General features: G+C 48.4%; 2 protein-coding genes and 1 long non-coding RNA gene across 3 annotated transcripts in view; 1 reads left to right on the top strand and 2 right to left on the bottom strand.

The window, feature by feature from the left end:
* RPL11 (ribosomal protein L11) overlaps positions 1-22,500 on the bottom strand; it is a 197,138-nt gene that overhangs the window by 32,106 nt on the left and 142,532 nt on the right. The gene's annotated exons all lie outside the window — the stretch shown is intronic.
* LYPLA2 (lysophospholipase 2) overlaps positions 1-22,500 on the bottom strand; it is a 293,162-nt gene that overhangs the window by 129,881 nt on the left and 140,781 nt on the right. The gene's annotated exons all lie outside the window — the stretch shown is intronic.
* On the top strand, positions 5,041-16,055 carry LOC126956866 (uncharacterized). The gene is made up of 3 exons (XR_007726511.1): positions 5,041-5,116; positions 9,170-9,400; positions 15,752-16,055. It is a non-coding gene; the product is annotated as an uncharacterized LOC126956866 (long non-coding RNA).

Raw genomic sequence — 22,500 nt, 5'->3', positions numbered from 1 at the left:
CTGCAGTGAGCCAAGATCACGCCACTGCACTCCAGCCTGGGCAACAGAGCGAGACTCCATCTCAAAATAAAAAAAAGATTTCACCATTGGGGTAGCTGGGTGAGTGGTATGTGAATCCCTGTGTGCTGTTCTTACACTTGCCTTTGAGTGTGTAATGATTTCAAAACAAACAGCTTGAAATTTGGGTGAGGGAAGTACCTAGGCAAGACCTCTCCACCATTGTCCAATGTGTTTATTGCAAGGACTCCCCCTCTCCAGGGTGGGATGCCGCCTTTCCAACATCCCACCTCCTGCAGCTTGGAGAAGGGGTTGGTGTGCATGTGGACTTTTCAGGTACCTGTGGAGGATGGTGGGGGTAGGAATACCTGATGAGTGGATGGGAGGAGAGAGAAAAGATGTAGCAATTGTAGACAGATGAGTCAGGCATGGCACCAAGGACCAACCTGAACATGCCTGAAAATCAGCCCATATGCCAAACGGAATAGGAGGGACTTGGATCTCTGACTCTTGAATTATGTTGTTTTCCAAATCTTTCTGTGATTATGCTTAGGGGATATTTTAAAGACTGCACAGTCCTAGAACCCTTCTCTTTAGTCGATCCTGATTATACAACGAATGTTTGTGTACTTCCAAATTCATATATTATAAGCCTTACCCCAAAGGTGACGGTATTAGGAGGTGGGCGTTTGGGAGGTGATTAGGTCATGAGAGTGGAGCCCTCATGATAGGGATTAGTGTCTTTATCAAAGAGAACTCCAAGAGCTAGCTAGCCCCTTGTACTATGTCAGGACACAGCAAGAAGGCACCCTCTATGAATCAGGAAGAGGGCCCTCACCAGACACCGAATCTGCCAGCACTTTGTTCTTGGACCTTCCCGCCTCCAGAACTGTAAGAAATAAAAGTCTGTTGTTTATAAGGCACCCAATTTATGGTATTTTGTTTCAGCAGCCTGAACAAAGATAGTCTTTTTTTTTTTTTTTTTTTTTTTTTTTTTTCTTTTTTTTTTTTTTTTTTTTTTTTTTTGAGATGGAGTTTTGCTCTTGTTGCCCAGGCTGCAGTGCAATGGCACGATCTTGGCTCACCGCAACCTCCGCCTCCTGGGTTCAAGCGATTCTCCCGCCTCTGCCTCCCAAGTAGTTAGGACTACAGGCATGCACCACCATGCCCGGCTAATTTTGTATTTTTAGTAGAGACAAGGTTTCTCCATGTTGGGCAGGCTGGTCTTGAACTCCTGACCTAAAGTGATCTGCCCGCCTCGGCCTCCCAAAGTGCTGGGATTACAGGCGTGAGCCACTGCGCCCGGCCTTAAGATAGTCTTTTAAAAAAACTTTAAAATAGTGCATTACATATACAGAACACTTCTGCTTCTGGCCAAAATGAGATAACAGAGACCAGATATATTCTCCCAACTGAAACAACAGAAAGAACTGGACAAAATCTAGGAAGCAATGATTTTCTGATATTGGACCTCACCAGTGCAGGACAGTAATTCCTGAGAGAGGAGAAACAAAGGACGTGAGTCTTATGATTGCCCCTCCCACCTTGCGCCTGGAAGGAGTTTCTGAGCTGTGGCACGTGGAAGGGAGCTGCATTAAGAGGGTTGGGGTCGGCCGGGCGCGGTGGCTCAAGCCTGTAATCCCAGCACTTTGGGAGGCCGAGACGGGCAGATCACGAGGTCAGGAGATCGAGACCATCCTGGCTAACACGGTGAAACCCCGTCTCTACTAAAAAATACAAAAAACTAGCCGGGCGCGGTGGCGGGCGCCTGTAGTCCCAGCTACTCCGGAGGCTGAGGCAGGAGAATGGTGTAAACCCGGGAGGCGGAGCTTGCAGTGAGCTGAGATCCGGCCACTGCACTCCAGCCTGGGCGGCAGAGCGAGACTCCGTCTCAAAAAAAAAAAAAAAAAAAAAAAAAAAAAAAAAAAGAGGGTTGGGGTCAGGCACGGCGGCTCGCACCCAGGTGGAGGCTGATGGACTTCTGGAGCTGAGCAGCTGGAGCTGAGAGTCCAAGGAGGCCATGGTGGCTGGAGTTCAGGGCAGAGTACTGGAGAGGAGAGAGCTACAGAGAGCTGCAGAGAGCTCCCTCTTCACTGCTCAGCACATGCCTGTAAGGAAGCTTCCTGAGGCTGGGGAAGAACCACCTGAAAGGACCACAGGAAACAATCACTACCGTTCACATGGAAACCGGAGTACTCTGTGTTCCCACCAGGCAGAGTAGAAAACCTCTTTATTCCAGGGGGATTGGTACAGTCCTCAGAAGTGTATTGTTTCAGTAGTGGGACAAAATGAACCCCAGAATAAAGGCTGCTCTGGTCTCACCTAACAGCCTCAAAGTCTGGCCAGGCGCAGTGGCTCACGCCTGTAATCCCAGCACTTTGGGAGGCCGAGGTGTGGGGATCACTTGAGATCACGAGGTCAAGACTGGCCTGGCCAATGTGGCGAAACCCCTTCTCTACTAAAAATACAAAAATTAGCTGGGTATGGTGGCAGGCACCCGTCATCCCAGCTATTCGGGAGACTGAGGGAGGAGAATTGCTTGAACCCAGGAGGTGGAGGTTGCAGTGAGCCGAGATTGTGCCACTGCACTCCAACCTGGGCGACAGAGAGAGACTCCATCTCAAAAAAAAAAAAAAAAAAAAGCCTCAAAGTGAACCTTAAAAGGATCAAACTGTTTCCAAGTAACTTAAGTGTCCCATAACAAATTTCAAGAATATTCATAGGAACAGGAAAATATCTAGCACCAAAAGAGGTAAAATTCACAATGTCTGGCATCATCCAATTACAAATTACTAGGTATGCAAAGAGGAAAGTAAATAAGACTTAAAATGAAAAGAAAAATAAATTAATAGAAGCAAACTGGGAAATGATACAGATGATAGAATTAATAGAAAACGGATGCCATGGCATTTTGCTTGGGCTGAGGGAAAAAAAAAAGAAGAAAGAAAAAGAAAAAGAAAGAAAAGGGAATTAATGTTACTGTAACTATACGGTATCCCACATGGTCAAACAGGTAAAAGAAAGATTAAGTAAGCTAAGTAGAGACATGGAAGATTTTGTAGATATGGGCAGGAGGTGGGGAGTCTTATTATGTTGCCCAGGCTGGTCTTGAACTCCCGGCTTCAAGCAATCCTCTTACCTTGGCCTCTCAAAGTGCTGGGATTACATGCGTGAGCCACCATGCCCAGCCTGGACATGGAAGACTTTTCAAAGACCCAACTCAAACTTCTAGAAATTAAAACAACAACATCTAAAATGAAAAATACCCTTGCTAGGAGTGACAGCAGGTTAGATACTGCCAATGAAAAGATTGGTGAACTTGAAGGCATAGCAATAGAAAGCATCCAAAATGAAATAGATTAAAAAAAAAAAAGATTTAAAAATAGTTACAGAGCATCAGGGAGCTTTGCAACAACTTCAAGTAGCCCAATATCTGTGTAAATGAAGTCCCCGAAGGAGGTAGAGGGAAAAGAAAGAGAAAAAATATTTAAATAAATAATGGCCGGCCGGGCGCGGTGGCTCATGCTTATAATCCCAGCACTTTGGGAGGCCGAGGTGGGTGGATCACGAGGTCAGGAGATCGAGACCATTCTGGCTAACATGGTGAAACCCTGTCTCTACTAAAAATACAAAAAAAATTAGCAGGGTGTGGTGGCGGGCACCTGTAGTCTCAGCTACTAGGGAGGCTGACGCAGGAGAATGGTGTGAACCCGGGAGGCAGAGCTTGCAGTGAGCCGAGATCGTGCGACTGCACTCCAGCCTGGGCAACTGAACAAGACTCCATTTCAAAATAAATAAATAAATAAACAAACAAACAAACAAATAAAGGCCAAATTTTTTTCAAGCTTGATGAAAACTGTACTCCTATGGATCCAAAAACTTCAACAGACCACAAGCACTAAAATCCGTGAACCAAACTTTGAAACCACACTAAGAAGCAGAGACAGCATATCCCAGAGCTATGGCATGCAAAGTCAACTTTCCTCTGTACAAAGTTGTCTGTGTTCCTGCCTGGAACCACCCAGCAGAACAGAGGTGATGGAACTGCATGGTCCAAAGGAAAACACTCCGAGGAGCTGGGTGAGGGTTCCAATTCTGCTTCAGTTGGCCCTTGAGGAATACTAAGAGGGTTGGGGCCAGGCACAGTGGCTCATACCTATAATCCCAGCACTTTGGAAGGCCGAGGCAGGCGGATTGCCTGAGATCAGGAGTTAGAGACCAGCCTGCCCAACATGGTGAAACTAAAAATACAAAAATACAAAAATTAGCCGGGTGTAGTGGTGGGCACCTGTAATCCCAGCTACTCGGGAGGCTGAGGCAGGAAAATCACTTTAACCTGGGAGGTGGAGGGTGCAGTGAGCCAAGATCACGCCACTGCACTCCAGTCTGGGCAACAGAGCAAGACTCCGTCTCAAAAAAAAAAAAAAAAGAAAGACCAGCCTGGGCAATATAGTGAGACCCCCATCTCTACAAAAAATTAAAAACTTGGTTAGCTGGGTATGGTGGCAGAGCCTCTAGTTCCAGCCACTCGGGAGGCTGAGGTAGCAGGATTGTTTGAGCCCAGTGGGTCAAGATTGCAGTGAACCAAGGTAATGCCACTACATTGTAGTCTGGGGACAGAGTGGGAGCCAGTATCTTAAAAAAAAAAAAAGTTTCAAAGTAAATTATATCATTCCATCTTTGTAACAAAGTGTAAAAAGAAAAAACCCAACATATACATATATAGTGAATAGCATGGATAAATAAATTCCAAAATCAGCATTAGGTCACACAATCCAACATGAGATTGCAGGGAACTACAGAGAGATTGATTTTTCGTATATCCATCCAATTTGTTTTGTTACAATGGCTTGTATTATTTTTATAACAGAAAAACTTTATAAAAATTCAAAACAAAACGAAAACCAAACCCACACTGCCAAAGGCCCCTCTAAGGTTTCCACAACCCAAGGCTCCCCCTCCCAGAGCTTCCGAGCCCCCTGGAAAGCTGCTTGCGCCTTCACCCGCTAGGGGCGCTGTCCACTCGGGCCCAGGCCTGGAGTCTGGTACAAGGCCGGCCGTTGGAGGGAGTCTGGTACAAGGCCAGCCGTTGGAGGGAAGCATTAAAGTCCTGGCACAGGTATCTACGTTGTCCCGTGGATGGGAAACCCGGACAGGACTGGGCTCAAACGAAGGTGCTACCAGTGCGGCTCTTGGCACTGGAGCTGCCTGGTGTTGGGGCCAGGTGCAAGGGGTGATGGGCGCAGAAAGTGGGAATAAATCCAGATTCTGGGAGATAAGTCGGGATGCTTCAGATTGTGTTTTGTAATAAAGCGGATTCCTTTGTGGAACCCAAATACCAAACCCACCAAAGCTTTGTCCAATGCTTAGTCCTATTATTACCAATATTTACAAGTGTGCACCATATGCCAGGCAGTGTGTCTTTAGCCTTTATTATTCCTACATTGTATGAGGTTTGTTTTTATTATCATTTCCAGACTCAGAGACTCAGAGAAGTGAAGTGACTTATTCAGGGCACACAGCCAGCAAAAGCCAGGCTAGGATGTAAAGCTAGCCCAGACTCCTGGCCACCATGCTGTACTACCTCCCAGCCTGCTAGGCACAGGGACATAGACGGAGCTTCAGCGCTTCCGTCTATGATGGAGACAGTACAGGTTTGGAGTAAATAGTTCTGCTTATGATCGCAGGAACCCCACTGGGCTCAGGAGCACTGAGGTTGGGGCGTTGGGCTGCAGAGATCTCCGGGCAGCACTGAGGAGTCCAAGAGCTGCACCTGAATTCTTACCCAGCCACTTTTGGCCTCTCAGTAATCTCCATGGCCAGCACCACACCTGCCTCTAGTGGTTTGTAGCTCCCCCTCTAAAATGCTGGCCAAACCCCTCACCTATATCCTTCTCAGCACAGTTGGCTTTTCTAAAAAACAATATAGTCCTGTGGCTAAAGACATGGTCTGTAGACCATCGAGGTCCACAGACCTGGGTTTAAATTCCAGCTTTAGGCCGGGCGCGGTGGCTCAAGCCTGTAATCCCAGCACTTTGGGAGGCCGAGACGGGTGGATCACGAGGTCAGGAGATCGTGACCATCCTGGCTAACGCGGTGAAACCCCGTCTCTACTAAAAAAAAAATACAAAAAACTAGCCGGGCGAGGTGGCGGGTGCCTGTAGTCCCAGCTACTCGGGAGGCTGAGGCAGGAGAATGGCGTGAACCCGGGAGGCGGAGCTTGCAGTGAGCTGAGATCCAGCCACTGCACTCCAGCCTGGGCGACAGAGCCAGACTCCATCCCCCCCAAAAAAATAATAAAATAAATAAATAAATAAATAAATTCCAGCTTTAGCCAGGCATGGTGGCTCACTCCTGTAATCCCAGCACTTTGGGAGGCCGAGGCAGGCGGATCATTTGAGGTCAGGAATTTAAGACCGACCTGGCCAACATGGAGAAACCCTGTCTCTACTAAAAATACAAAAATTAGACGGGCATGGTGGCATATGCCTGTAATCACAGCTATTCAGGAGGCTGAGGCAGGAGAATCACTTGAACCTGGGAGGCGGAGGTTGCAGTGAGACGAGATGGTGACACTGCACTCCAGTCTGGGTGACAGACCAAGACTCCGCCTCAAAATAAATAAATAAATAAAAATAAAGATAAATAAATAAATTCCAGCTTTGACCCTGGTGGTATATGGGTGAGGTGGGGAGATGGAACCCGCAAATATACATCAGCCCAACAGCCCTAAGTCACCTTCTTTACTATTAGGAAAACAACAACAACTAAAAATGGTGTCATGAATATGAACAAAATTGTCAAATGCATTAGTTGAAGTGGTTTTTTTTGTACTGTGTCCTCAAATTTAACGGCCAGGTGCAGTGGCTTACACCTGCAATCCCAGCATTTTGGGATTCCGAGGTGGGCGGATCACCCAAGGTCAGGAGTTCAAGACCAGCCTGGCCAACACAGTGAAACTCCATCTCTACTAAAAATACAAAAATTAGCCAGGCGTGGTGGTGGGTGCCTGTAATCCCAGCTACTTGGGAGGCTGAGGCAGGAGAATCGCTTGAATCTGGTAGGCAGAGGTTGCAGTGAGCTGAGACAGCACCATTGCACTCCAGCCTGGGCGACAAGAGTGAGACTGCATCTCAAAAAAAAAAAAAAAAATTAATGGATTAATGTGTCTTGTATATATATATTTAAAACATTTCTACCAAAAAAAAAAAAAATCCAGCTTTGCCATTCACTAGCTGTGTCATCTGTGTGGCCTTTGGCAAGTGGCTTAACCTCTGAGCCTCAGTTTCCTCCTCCCGAAAATGAGAATATTAATATGTATCCCATATAACTTTTTTTTTTTTTTTTTTTTTTTTGAGACGGAGTCTCGCTCTGTCGCCCAGGCTGGAGTGCAGTGGCGTGATCTCCACTGACTGCAAGCTCTCCGCCTCCCGGGTTCACACCATTCTCCTGCCTCAGCCTCCCGAGTAGCTGGGACTACAGGCGCCCGCCACCTCGCCTGGCTAGTTTTTTGTATTTTTTAGTAGAGACGGGGTTTCACCGTGTTAACCAGGATGGTCTCAATCTCCTGACCTTGTTATCTGCCCGCCTTGGCCTCCCAAAGTGCTGGGATTACAGGCTTGAGCCACCGCGCCCAGCCATAACTTTTTTTAAGAGGCCAGTTCTCGCTATGTGGCCCAGGTTGGACTCAAACTCCTAGGCTCAAGCGATCCTCCCGAATAGTTGGGACTACAAGCACACACCACCACACCCAGCTTTCATGGAGCTATTGAGAGGATACATTGAGGTCACGTATGTGAACATACCTGGCACATATCAAGTATTCAATAAATGATAGTTCTCTCTCCTGTGAACCTCTGCTTGTTTATCAAAAGGAGGAAGTTGGATAAAAATTTGGGGCTTCTCAATTTTTCTATTTAAAAACACCCATGAGATTTTCTCTTTCTCTCTAAGTAGGTTTTGAAATTCTGGTTCATACACAATGGAATACTATGCAGCTGTAATAAAGAAGGCTTTTCAAAATTAGTTAGGGGGAAAAAGTAAGGTTAGGAATAGTTCGTCTTGTACACTAGAATCTATGTTAAAAAGAAGGGGAGAGGCTGGGCATGGTGGCTCATGCCTGTAATCTCAGCACTTTGGGAGGCCAAGGCAGGTGGATTACTTGAGGTCAGGAGTTGGAGACTAGCCTGGCCAACATGGTGAAACCTTGTCTCTACTAAAAATACAAAAATTAGCCGGGCATGGTGGCAGGCACCTGTAATCCCAGCTACTCGAGAGGGTGAGGCAGGAGAAATCGCTTGTACCTGGGAGGTGGAGGTTGCAGTGAGCTGAAATCACACCACTGCACTCCAGCCTGGGCAACAGAGCAAGACTCAATCTCAAAAAAAAAAAAAAAAAAAAAAAAAAGAGGTGAGAGAACAATATATAGGCACATTCCCAGGTCTTTCGTTCCCTCTACCACCCAGACCATCGCACAGTTTACAAGAGTTTCAACCCCCCACTCTGAGGAAGCCCCGAGTCCACCCAACCGCATGGGGTGATGCTCCCCAGGTTAAAGGACAGAATTTGAGGTTCACAGTTCTAGAAGCTCTATCAGTGCCTTAGATTTGATATTCTGGGATTCTCTAGATCCAACAGCAGCAGAAATGCCACAAGTTGGCATGGTCCGTGGCAGAGTAGGGAAGTTCTGCCTAGAGAAACCATTTCAGAGCAGCTTTAGAAGAGGGAGAGGGGGCCGGGCGCAGTGGCTCATGCCTGTAATCACAGCACTTTGGGAGGCTGAGATGGGCGGATCACGAGGTCAGGAGATCGAGACCATCCTGGCTAAGCCGGTGAAACCCCGTCTCTACTAAAAAATACAAAAAACTAGCCGGACGAGGTGGCGGGCGCCTGTAGTCCCAGCTACTCGGGAGGCTGAGGCAGGAGAATGGCGTTAACCCGGGAGGCGGAGCTTGCAGTGAGCCGAGATCGTGCCACTGCACTCCAGCCTGGGCGACAGAGCGAGACTCCGTCTCAAAAAAAAAAAAAAAAAAAAAAAAAAAAAAAAAGAAGAAGAGGGAGAGGGAATGCTGCTGGCTATCTGACCCAACAAACTGATTTAAGCGACTCTCAGGGAGTGGGGACAGAATCCATGGTGCTGTGGGCAAAGCTGGCATCCCTACCCCCTCAACAGGGTCCTTGCCTTGGCCAGTCAGATCTCCCACAGCCATGCAAGACGAGATGCCCCGTCTGTTGCTGCGGTGTCTGGGATGCCAAATAAGAAGGCTGTGTACCTACCTGGCGGAGAAGGAGACAGAACAAATACTGTTTAATTATTTGTGCCAGGAGACAACCTCTCACCTCTGCCTCCCTCCTTCCCTCGGGCCTGGTCATGTGCACGTGTGCCAACCTCCCCCATCACACGGTGAGTTCTGGTAGGCAGGGGTGGGTCTCACTCAACGCTGACTTTAACTCCTAGCCAGGGCATGGCACAGAGCGGATGCTCACTACTTGTTCATTGAGTGACTTTCTGGTGACCTGAAGTCATTCTCAATTTCTTCCCCTCTGTCATCCATTCTGTCACCCATTTCTGTCAGTTCTTCCTCCGAAATGCCCCAGGGTCAGCGCTCACTATCTGCTGCATGGGAAGCAGTCTAGGTAGTTATGGTTACAAGCATGGGCTTTGGAGTTGAGTTTTCTGGGTTTGAATCTTGATTCCACCTACTAAGTTGCAGGGAGGCCTCAGGAGACTCATCTTTTCTCCGCACCTCCAGGTCGTTACTAACATGCTTCCCTCTGCCAAGAATGACCTCTCCTAATATCCCCACCTAGTGCATCTCATCCTCCAAGGCCCAACCCATCGGTCACTCTTTCTGAAGGCTGCCCTGAGCCCCTGGGCAGGAAGCATCTCTCTTCCCTCCTGGTTCTACTAAAGCGTAGGTCAGACTTCTTGAACTAGCAGTTATGATATGGTAATAGACTATAGACCATGTCATGTTCATCTATGCATTCATTTATTTTGTTTTTGAGCAAGTATGATTGAGCACCTACCATGTGACAGGCACTGTTCTAGTCACTGGTGAATGAAAGCACCAAAGCCCCTGGCCCTGGGGAGCTGGCATTTTAGCTTCCCCCCTGGTCCTAGAGGCAGCTCTAATGTGGTACAAACCACTTAGTCTTAGAGTCAGGGGAGCTAGGCTCAAATATTGGCCCTGATCTTCCATAGCTAAGAGATCCTGGGTACATTTCTTTTTCTTTTTCTTTTTTTTTCTGGAGTGTGCAGTGGCACGATCTCAGCTCACTGCAACCCCTGTCCCCCAAGTTTAAGCAATTCTCCTGCCTCAGCCTCCTGAGTAGCTGGGATTACAGGTGTGTGCCACCACGCACGCCTGGCAAATTTTTTTTTTTTTTTTTTTAGTAGAGACAGGGGTTTTGCCATGTTGGTCAGGCTGGTCTCGAACTCCTGACCTCAGGTGATCCACCTGCCTCGGCCTTCCAAAGTGCTGAGATTGCCGGTGTGAGTCACCACAGCTGACTGAAGTATTTTTTTACTGTAAGACAAATGACTGCTCAAATAGTATGAAAGGCAGAATGAAAGGTAATTGACTTTACCTTTAATTGGCTTTAGTGGCTAAAAGACCACATAAAGGGCATAAACCCATCCCAGTGTTGTCAGACCTAACTTTTTTTTTTTTTTTTTTTTTTTTTTATTTTGAGACGGAGTCTCGCTCTGTCACCCAGGCTGGAGTGCAGTGGCCGGATCTCAGCTCACTGCAAGCTCCACCTCCCGGGTTCACGCCATTCTCCTGCCTCAGCCTCCGGAGTAGCTGGGACTACAGGCGCCCGCCACCTCGCCCGGCTAGTTTTTTTGTATTTTTTAGTAGAGACGGGGTTTCACCGGGTTAGCCAGGATGGTCTCGATCTGCTGACCTCGTGATCCGCCCGTCTCGGCCTCCCAAAGTGCTGGGATTACAGGCGTGAGCCACCGCGCCCGGCCAGACCTAACTTTTTAATGGTGTCTCAAATTTCATAAAAGCATTATTCCAGCTAAATCCAGACCTTTTGTGATTGGATTTAGCCCATGGGTCCCATTTTTGTCCTCTGTTTGGGCTATCTACTTCTGACCTCCTATTTCCAATCAGAGCCAAGCCTTCGCCCAGGGTGGGAAGGGTAGAGAGGAGGGAGGATAGGGGAGGGGAAGGAGAGGCCCCACCTGGGAGCGATGTCTTCAGGTTCACCAAGAAGCCAGCTTGGGTTGAGGGTGGTCAAGGTCATGGTGAGAGAGAACAAGATGACTGAGATGTTGCAGTCACAGCCCCCATAGATCACAGCCAAGAGCAATAGGGCAGGGCCTGGCATTTTGGGGGAAACAGTGGACCAATGGACAATCCTGTCCAGGTGATATGCTCTCTTCCCTCCTCCCTTCGGTCCTCCCTGACTTCTCCTCCCAGTCATTATCCTTGGTCCCCACTCCTGCCCTTCCCCCTCCTCCCTCTCCCTCTCTGTTTCTCCTTCCCACCTTCACCTCTTCTGCAAGGATTCACCAGAAGAACTCAGACTTTGGAGGCTGGCTAGTTGAGTGAGCCTTGAGTGAGCCACCTGGTCTCTTTCTGCTTCAGTTTACTCATTAAGAGAATGAGGTGGCCAGGTGTGGTGGCTCACGCCTGAAATCCCAGCACTTTCAGAGGCCGAGGTGGGCGGATCACCTGAGGTCAGGAGTTCAAGACCAGCCTGGCCAACATGGTGAAACCCTGTCTCTGCTAAAAATACAAAATTAGCCGGGTGTGGTGGCGCATGCCTGTAGCTCCAGCTACTCAGGAGGCTGAGGCAGGAGAATCGCTTGAACCCAGGAGGCAGAGTTTGCAGTGAGCTGAGATCGCGCCACTGCACTCCAGCCTGGGTGACAGAGTGAGACTTCATCTCAAAAAATAATAATAATAAATTGATTCCTCAGCCACAATAGTTAAATTCCAAGTGCTAAGAGCCACATGTGGCTCATAACCAATATTGAACAATATGGATAGAAAATATTTTATCACAAAAATAGAAAGTTCTCTTTTTTTTTGTCCTTTTTATTTTTCCTTTTTGTGGAGAATGGGGTCTTGCTATGTTACCCAGGCAGGTCTCGAACTCCTAGGCTCAAGCTATCCTCCCACCTCTGCCTCCCTGAGGGCTGGGATTACAGGCATGAGCCACCGCACCCAGCAAAAATAGAAAGTTCTATTGAATAGCACTGCTTTTGGAGAAATCGTCTGACTGTCTGAAAATGTGAGCCTGAGCCGTGGTGCTAGGGGACCTGAGTTTTGTCCAGCCCCATCACTGACTGGCCAGGCAGTCTTGGACAAACCACACCCCTCTGTGCCTCATTCTCTCTATGAACTGTGGGCAGAGGTGGGACCAGGCAATATATGAGTCTCCTTCAAGCTCTGACCTTCTGGGGTGAATTCCATGAGCTCTGAATTCAGTTTCCAGCTACCTCCACCCCAGTCCCTCCAGAGCCTCTCAGCTGGCCCAGACTTTTCCTGCCTACCAAGAGGAGATCAGATGAACTCAGTTGCCCTCCAGCTGTGACACACTATGTGTTTCTCGAGGGACAACATCTGATTGGACCTGGCCCAGTGTGAGCCAATCAGAATCTCCCTAACCGGAACCTGGCTTAGGGACTTAGGGTCAGTTAGTGAGTCTCTGCAGGTAGTTGAGACTGTCCCTGGGAGAAGAAGGTGGTTACAGCCATGAGGCTGTGCATGACTGAGTGGAGGAGAATGCCAGTCTGGGGAGAAGACAGGAGAGGGTGAGAGAGAGGAGGAGAGAGGAAAACACAGCCCACCTCCAGGGATTAGTAGAGAGAAGAATCCCTACTTCAGGCTCTTGGAATCTGTGACACCCTTGTGTTTTTTAATACGTTCTCCCCACTTTCTATTTTTTCTACAAGTTCCAACTTATTTCTGTTTCTTGTCACCAAAGGTTCCTAGCCCACATAGTTTAAAGTGAAGGGGTTTGCTTTATTACTTTTCTGAAAAGTTGAGTAAATTTTCAGTTGGAAAAAAAAGTGCAGGCTATAAAAGGACACACACACACACACACACACACACACACATCATGCACACAAAAGTAACAAGAACAAACGGAAAGGAAAACAGCCATCCGTTACTGATTTGACAAGTGTCTCTGGAGCACCTACACCGTGCCAGGCATTGTATCCAAAGCCTTAGACGCATGACCTTGTCTAATCTTCCCAACAACCCTTGAAAGGTAGGCAATGTTTTCTCCATTTCAGAGACAAGGGAATTGAGGCACAGAGAGGTTAAAGGACAGGGCAAGGACACACAGCTGGCCAGGGGCAGAGACAACTTGAGCCAGGGCTTGGCGAGAGGACGGTCAGCTGGGTCTTTCTGACATCAGCACAGCTCCTGAGCAAGGAGATTTCTTGGGTGGGGACCCACTTGGCTCAGAGAGTGCAGCAAGCCAGAGAGACCCCACCCTGCCATGAGGGCGCAACCCGGTCATTCTGGCTACAGAAGAGCACAGTGGTCTTTCCACGGTTTGAAGCGGGAAGGGTAGGTTCAAGAAGAAAATCCTCCGAAGTAAAAAATACTTGGAATATTTCAGTATCTCTTGTTTTCCATCTTCTCCAGATTTCTCCTATAAAAAAGCCTTTCTGGATTGAGAGTACAAATAATTCCTCTCCTAGCTCCATGGACGAACAGAAGAGGCAATACCAAAATTGCTTCTGGAATCAAGAGCTTACTTTGCAGTTGCTCAACTTAATATACAAAAATCTCTTTCAGCCGGGTGTGGTGGCTCACGCCTGTAATCCCAGCACTATGGGAGGCTGAGGCAGGTGAATCACCTGAGGTCAGGAGTTTGAGACTAGCCTGGCCAACACGGTGAAACCCTGTCTCTACTAAAAAAAATACAAAAAAAAAAAAAAAAAAAAAAAAAAAAAAAAGCCAGGCATGGTGGTAGGTGCCTGTAATCCCAGCTACTCGGGAGGCTGAGGCAGGAGAACTGCTTGAACCCAGGAGGCAGCGGTTGCAGTGAGCTGAGATCATGCCACTGTACTCCAGCCTGGGCAATAGTAAGACTGTCTCAAAAAAAAAAAAAATCTCTTTCGAATCGATAAGAGGAGGCCACTGGTTGGGGTAGCTCATGCCTCTAATCCCAGCACTTTGGGAGGCTGAGGCAGGAGAATCACTTGAGTCCAGAAGTTGGAGACCAGCCTGGGCAATATAGGGATACTCCATCTCTACAAAAAAAAATTTTTTTTAATTGGTTGGGCGAGGTGTCTCACGCCTCCCAACACTTTGGGAGGCCAAGGTGGACGGATCACCTGAGGTCGGGAGTTCGAGACCAGCCTGACCAAAATGGAGAAATCCCGTCTCTGCTAAATATACAAAATTAGCCAGGTGCCAACCAGGTGTGGTGGCACATGCCTGTAATCTCAGCTACTCAGGAGGCTGAGGCAGGAAAGTTGTTTGAACTCTGGAGGTTGCGGTGAGCCAAGATCGAGCCATTTGCACTCCAGCCTGGGCAACAAGAGTGAAACTCCATCTCAAAAAAAAAAAAAAAAAAATTGGCTGGGCACAGTGCCTCACTCCTGTAATTCCAGCACTGGGAGGCCAAGGCAGGTGGATCGCCTGAGGTCAGGAGTTTGAGAACAGCCTGGCCAACATGGTGAAACCCTGTCTCTATGAAAAATAAAAAAATTAGGGCCGGGCGCAGTGGCTCACGCCTGTAATCCCAGCACTTTGGGAGGCTGAGGCGGGCAGATCATGAGGTCAGGAGATCGAGACCATCCTGGCTAACACTGTGAAACCCCGTCTCTACTAAAAATACAAAAAATTAGCCAGGCGTGGTGGCGGGAGCCTGTAGTCCCAGCTACTCAGGAGGTTGAGGCAGGAGAATGGCGTGAACCCGGGAGGCAGAACTTGCAGTGAGAGGCGATCACGCCACTGCACTCCAGCCTGGGCGACAGAGCAAGACTCCATATAAAAAAAAAAAAAAAAAAAAAAAAAAATTGGTTGGGCACAGTGGCTCACGCCTATAATCCCAGCACTGTGGGAGGCCAAGATAGGTGGATCACCTGAGGTCAGGAGTTTGAGAACAGCCTGGCCAACATGGTGAAACCCCATCTCTACTAAAAATAAAAAAATTAGGGCTGGGCATGGTGGCTCATGCCTGTAATCCCAGCACTTTGGGAGGCCAAGGCGGGGGGATCACGAGGTCAGGAGATCGAAACTATTCAGGCTAACACAGTGAAACCCCGTCTCTACTAAAAATACAAAAAATTAGCTGGGTGTGGTGGCAGGCGCCTGTAATCCCAGCTACTGGGGAGGCTGAGGCAGGAGAATGGCGTGAACCCAGGAGGCAGAGGTTGCAGTGAGCCGAGATCGCGCCACTGCACTCCAGCCTGGGCGACAGAGTGAGACTCCATCTCAAAAAAAAAAAAAAAAAAAAATTAGCCGGGTATGGTGGTGCTTGCTACTTGGACGCTGAGGCAGAATCGCTTAAACCCGGGAGGCGTCACTGCACTCCAGCCTGGGCGACAGAGCAAGACTCTGTCTCAAAAATAAATACATAAATAAAAATAAAAATTAGTGAAGCATGGTGGCACACACCTGTAGTGCCAGCTACTCAAGAGAATTGCTTGGGCATGCAGCGAGCTGTAATCTCGCCACTGTACTCCAGCCTGGGCGAGAAGAACAAGAGCAAGACTGTTTCTCTCTCTAAATAAAAGGCAAATTAAAACAGTATATCATTTCTTTTCATCTTCCAGGTTTTCAAGCAATAGAAAAATTGTAACAACCATTGTTGATGAAGACGCAGGAAAATGAGCACTCTCGGTCTCATACTTTGCTGACGGGAGTTTCAAATCACATAATTTATCTGAAGGGTATTTTGGAAATACGAATCTAAAGCCTTAAAATGTGCATCCTTCTGACTCAGTAATTCAACTTGAGATACTTTTCAAAGGAAATATAATTACAGGTGTTCTTTCTTGAGCTATTTACAACAGTGGGAGTGTCTCTGGGGTGGGCTGAGACTGCCAGGGTGCTGGGGGCAATCACAGGGTTTGCAGCAGCTGCTATTCAACAACTAGAGCAAAGTATTTGCATAGTTTACCAACCAATACAGCCATACTGCACATAGTCAATGTCATTTTTTGTTTGTTTGTTTGTTTTGTTTTGTTTATGAGACAGAGCCTCGCTCTTGTTATCCAGGCTGGAGTGCAGTGGTGCAATCTCAGCTCACTGCAACCTCTGCCTCCCAGGTTCAAGCGATTCTCCTGCCTCAGCCTCCCAACTAGCTGGGATTACAGGCATGCACCACCACGCCTGGCTAACTTTTATAGTTTTAGTAGAGACAGGGCTTCACCATGTTGGCCGGTCTGGTCTCAAACTCCTGACCTCAAGTGATCTGCCCTCCTCAGCCTTCCAAAGTGGTGGGATTACAGGCGTGAGCCACTGCGCCCAGCCAATGCCAGTTTTTAAAACTAAAAAAAAAATTAAGGGTTGCTCCTGCTTCCTCATAAAATTAGAGGTGGGAGCTGGAATGTGACTTCTTGCCTTTCTAGTTGAGCACAGGTGCTGGGGCTGCGCTCCAGGTGGGCACCTATCTGCAGGAGCAGCAGCAGGACAAGGTCACCAGGGTCCAGTACAGCGACTTTGGACACCGGAGGGCACAGCAAGGAAGAGACCAGAAGCCCTATATCCAGGGCTCACTTCCAGCCAAAATCATGGCGGTCAAGGTGATGAGGATGCCACAGAAGGCACAGAAGAGGAAGGAGGCTCCACTGTCTGAGCTCCAGCTGTACACAGGCACTTGCAATAGGGGAGGGCTGGGACCCTCAGTGGGAGGGTTGCCACCTGAGCCCATTCAGCCCACTCCATGATGCCCTGTAATTTGTGTATATTCTCCCCATTTTCCGATGGGGAAACTGAGACTCGGCGAAGTGAAATGATCAGCAAAGTCACACTGCTGGTAAGTGGGGGGACTGGGATTTCAATACATGTCCCTCATTTTCTTTCTGAGGTCTTTGCCAGTAAGCCACTCCCAGCATATTTGTTGATGGATTGAGACAAGCTGAGTTAACATCTTCACCAGACTTGAGGAAGCAGAGGGATTGGGGGTGTCCTCTGGGGGTCAAGCCATCAGCAAATGAGATTTGAGTCAAGCTGGATCTCATTCAATGCAATGTTCCCTGTGACACGCCACCTCCAGGCCTTTGCTCGGGTTCTTTCCTCTGCCGGCAGCACCCTCCCCTCCTCAGTCCAAATCCTGCTTCACACGCCAATAGATGTCCATATTCACTCCTTCCAACAACCCTTCCAGGTAGGTATGACCACGTTTCCCCATTCCAACAATGGAGAGATTCACTCTGGGAGGGGAAGTAATGTAACTAAGGTCACCCAGTTAGTAAGTTTCAGAGCTGGGATTAAAGCCCAAGTCTGTCTGAGTCCAGAGAACTTCTCACCTTTCACCAGCTCTTAACTTTGTAATTTAATAATCAACAACCTTGTGAAGTAGGTTGTTAGAGGTTAGAGACACTAATAGTAGGTTAGAGACACTATTTTCCCCTTTAACGGATGAGGAAACTGAGGCTTAGAGGAGGCAATTAGAAGTTAAGTGGTTGGTTTTTGGGTTCAAATTCCTGCTGCAGCACTTATAAGCTGTGTGACCTTGGGCAAGTGACTTCACCTCTTTGAACCTCAGCCTCCCATCTGTAAAACAGGGTGAGTAATAGTACTCACTTCAGGACTTTTCACAATGATTAAATGAGATGAAGGTATCTTCTGTGTTCAATGACCTAACACGTGGAAAACAGTTATCCGGATGGTAACTGGTATTCGCTGCCCGAGTGATGCCTGCCTGAATGGGACGACCTAAAAGTGAATTTCCTCCTCCTTGATAACAGGTTTCATCCACTGGGCTCTCTCTCCAGGTCAGGCAGCTCTAAGATCCCCAGTCAGAGTAGAAACCTGAACCCAGGGGAGAGAGAGGCCGAGGCGGCCTCTGCAGAAAGTGGTACGTTGGTTTGGGAGGAATGTGTCGCATGAGGATTCTTTGCCTGAGTCTCTGGACAGGTCTCACCGGGGGTGTTGGCTGAAGGTTGCTGCTGTAGGTTGTTGCTATGTCTTCCTCGTGGTCAAGTACGCCCCACACATGGACACGAGCCTGACCATGGCCATGAAGTTGGGGAGTAGGTGACTGTGAGGAAGACATGCATGAGGCATGTCAAGCTGAATGGGAGGAAGCAGAAGCCCAGAACTGGGGTCATTTTCCAGGACCTCATCCCACCCCAGGCCTCCAGAGGCTCTGCTGTCAGAGCCGTTTTCAAGATTTAAAAAACTAGGGCACATGCTTGGATTGTCCCATGTTACCAGCTAATGAGGAGCAGAGCCTGGAGTCACACTAGGCTTTTCTGACCTCCAAGTTCTCCTTCCCATTACACTGGGGGAAGTCCCTCACTTAACACAACGTCACGGCTTGTGCCATGTGTCTCCTGGTGGGGACCCAGGAACCTCCCCTGCAGCATCCTAGCACCTGGCCCAGGGCCTGGCCCTAATTGGAAGCACAATGAATGTTTGTTGACTGAATAAATGAATGACACGTTCCAAGCAGAGCCAGTTGCAAGTTCTCCTTGGAAAGGAGGTGGATGAAAAGTGAACCCACAGAGGCTGTTGAGGTCTCTTCCTGCACCCTCAGCCCTGCTCCTCTACCCACAGTCTGGCCTCCAACTCTGTTCCTCAGCCCCCAGCTTCCCAGAGGGGCTTTGGATCTCACAGTCTGCCCCTGGCATCCTTCTCAAAGGTCAAGGACACCAGGGATGAGAGGCCCCCAGACCTGTAGATGCTCAGGACAGAGGGTTGAGCAGAATAAGGTCCCTGTTCTCAGGAAGCTCCTGAACTATTGGGCAAGAGAGGCCCAAAACATGTAGTGACACAAATGACAAGAATTCCCTACAAGGGATGGAGCATGGAGGAGCTGTGGGGGCAGGGAGGAGGAGCCCTCCATGGACTGTGCATGGGTGGGGAGGTCAGGAAAGCTTCATTTCTAAGCTGGGGACTAAGAGCCGAGCTGGAGTTGGCCAGATAAGTAGGTAAGAAAGGGGTAGAGGAAGAATATGTTGGAAGATGCAGAGGAAGGAGATCTTGTAGAACACCCAGAGACAGGAAAGAAGGTCTGGCAAGGGCTGGAGAGGTGGGGTCTCTAACACACAGCCATGGAGATCATGTCCAGATCTCAGACGGCGGGGAGCTGCCTTTGTCTGCTCCGGATGCCACAAAAAAATACCACAGACTTAGTAACTAAATAATAGACATTGATGTCTCACTCTTCTGGAGGCCAGAAGTCCAAGATCAAGGTGCCAGCAGATTCAGCTTCCGGTGAGGGCTCTCTTCCTGGCTTGTAGACAGCTGCCTTCTCACTGTGTCCTCACATGGCCTTTTCTTTGTGTGTGTGCTCACAGGGTGGAAGAGGAGAGTGAGCTCTGCAGTGTCTCCTCTTATAAGGACACGAATCCCAGGGGATCAGGGTCCCACTCTTATGACTTCATTTAACCTTAATTACTTCCTAAAGACCCTTTTCCCAAACACAGTTGCAATGGGACTTAAAGCTGCAACATGTCATTCTGGGAGGACAAAATTCAATCCACAGCAGGGGCCATGGAAGGTGCTAGGGTCAGATGGGCCTTTGGGGAGCTCTCTCTGGCCTCAGAGGGGAGGATGGGCCGGAGCAGGCAGGACTGGAAGCTGTTTGAATGGCTGCTGTAGTCCAGAGGTGAGACGTGCCACTGGACCAGAGGCAAGGCATTTGGAAGGGAGTAGGGGGAGCTGCTCAATAAGCTTGGATCTGCAGGACTCAATGTAAAAGGAGGGCTGAGGGAGGGGGAGAGGTCAAGGATGACTGCCAGATTCCTAGCTTGAGTAACAGGGGGATGCAGGGACAGTTCCATGGGCATGTGACCTGCATGGTCTCAACACACCAAAGGGCCCAGCGTTTGTTTAATGTTCTGCTGTTGCTGTCTTGAATTATTAACAATTTTTTAATTGTTTAACAAGAGGCCCTGCATTTTGATTTTGCACTGGGCCCCACAAATTCTTGAGCCAGTCTGCGTGGATGGGGGTCTGTGAACCTCTCTCCTTCTCCACAGATCACTGGACTGGAGCAGGGAGGGAGCTGGCCTCTCTGTGACCTCTCTCTCTTGAGATGGTTACTTGATACCAGGCTTATTTCTGCCAAAACCAAAACAAGGACAACAACGAAAAAAAACCCTCCTAATTAACACCCTCAGCACCATTAGCAGTTAAGGGCAAGGGCTTTAGAGTCTCTGAGAAGAGAGCAAATCAGGTGCTGAATTTATTGCCTTCGGGAATTTTTAAGACTCCGTTGCCTTATCTAAGGGGGCACCGTGTACTTTATTGATTAGCTCAGTACACTTCTGAGAATAGAAGGGGAAAGTGGGAATAAAATACTCACTATGCTGGGACAATAGGTGCCAATCGGGTCTGTCCCATCCAAATTGGGACACATAATCCCCTACTTCTCTGTAAAATGGGATTCAGTAGAACCATGCACAGAAACCAGGGGGCCCAAAGTAAGTGCTCAGTAAGCAGCACCTATCATTATTTCTTTTATTTTAATTTGTATTTTTTTGAGATGGAGTCTCACTCTGTTGCCCAGGCTGGAGTGCAGTGGCACGATCTCGGCTCACTGCAACCTCTGCCTCCTGGGTTCAAGCAATTCTCCTGCCTCAGCCTCCTGAGTAGCTGGGACTACAGGCACGTGCCACCACACTCGACTAATTTTTTGTGGTTTTTTGTAGAGACGGGGTTTCACCATATTGCCCAGGCTGATCTCCAACTCCTGACCTCAGGTGATCCACCAGCCTTGGCCTCCCAAAGTGCTGGGATTACAGGCATGAGCCACCACGCCGGGACTTCTTTTTATTTATTTATTTATTTATTTATTTATTTATTTTTTGAGATAGAGTCTTGCTCTGTCACCTACGCTGGAGTGCAGTGGCGTAATCTCTGCCCACTGCAACTTCAGCTTCCCAGGTTCAAGAGATTCTCTTGCATCAACCTCCTAAGTAGCTGGGCACAGGCACATGCCACCACATCGGGCTAATTTCTGTGTTTTTAATAGAGATGAGGTTTCATCATGTTGGCCAGGCTGGTCTTGAACTCCTGACCTCAAGTGATCCACCTGCATTGGCCTCCCAAAGTGCTGGGATTACAGGCATTAGCCACCACGCCTGGCCACCTTATCATTATTTATTTATTTATTGGACGGAGTTTTCCTCATTGTCCAGGCTGGAGTGCAATGGCATGATCTCGGCTCACTGCAACATCTGCCTCCCAGATTCAAGTGATTCTCCTGCCTCAGCCTCCCGAGTAGCTGGGATTACAGGCATGCGCCACCACGCCTGGCTAATTTTTGTATTTTCAGTAGAGATAGGGCTTCACTGGCCAGGCTGGTCTTGAACTCCTGACCTCAAGTGATCCACCTGCCTTGGCCTCCTGAAGTGCTGGGATTACAGGCATGAGCCACCATGCCCGGCCATCCTATCATTATTTCTACACTCTGCAGTCACTCTCAACTGGTGTCTAAATGTCATTCACTTGTCAATCAGTTACTCACTACCCACCATGTATCAGGCACACAGCACTGGTGCTCCTGATGTGAAGATGTACTGATAATTCATCTATTCAGCCCACATTTTGTGAGCAGCTCATATCTGCCAGGCTGGGTTCTGAGGCTAGGCTCGTTCTGGGGATCCAAAGATGAGTGACACCACGTGTCCTCCTGGGGCTTGAAATCTTGTAGGGTATGGTGAGCGGAAGCGTGTCTCCCAAAAATGCATGTCCACCTAGAACTTCAGAATATGACCTTACTTGAAAACAGGGTCTTTGCAGATGTAATTAAGATAAGGATCAAAATAAAATCATGCTGGATTAGGGTGGGCCTGAAATCCAATGAGAGTATCTTGATAAGAGACAAAAGAGTACACAGATTCACAGAGGAAAAGGCCTTGTGAAGACAGAAGCAGAGACTGGAGGGCAGGGGCACTCCACAAAATGCCAAGGATTTTGCCAGCAGCCACCAAAAGTTAGAAATGCATGGAATGGATCCTCCTTTAGGCCCTCCATCACCCAGGCTGGAGTACAATGGTGTGATCTCAGCACATTGCAACCTCCACCTCCCGGACTCAAGCAATCCTCCTGCCTCAGCCCCTCAAGTAGTTGGGACTACAGGCTGGCTATTTTTTGTATTTTTTTTTTTTTGTACAGATGGTGTTTCACCATGTTGCCCAGGCTGGTCTCAAACTCCTGGGCTCAAGCAATCCTCCCACCTCAGCCTCCCAAAGTGCCGGGATTATAGGTACAAGCCACTGTGCCCAGCCCACCTTGATTTCAGACTTCTGGCAGAACCATGAGAGAATAAGTTTCTGTTGCTTTCAGCTACCAAGGCTGTAGCAATTTGTTACAGCAGCCCTAAGAAAATAATCCATTGAGGACACAG

This window comes from Macaca thibetana, chromosome 1 (genome assembly GCF_024542745.1).
Source record: "Macaca thibetana thibetana isolate TM-01 chromosome 1, ASM2454274v1, whole genome shotgun sequence".
Classification (NCBI taxonomy): domain Eukaryota; kingdom Metazoa; phylum Chordata; class Mammalia; order Primates; family Cercopithecidae; genus Macaca; species Macaca thibetana.
The sequence above is the reverse complement of the archived record's forward strand: the minus strand, read 5'-3'. Positions and strand labels throughout refer to the sequence as shown.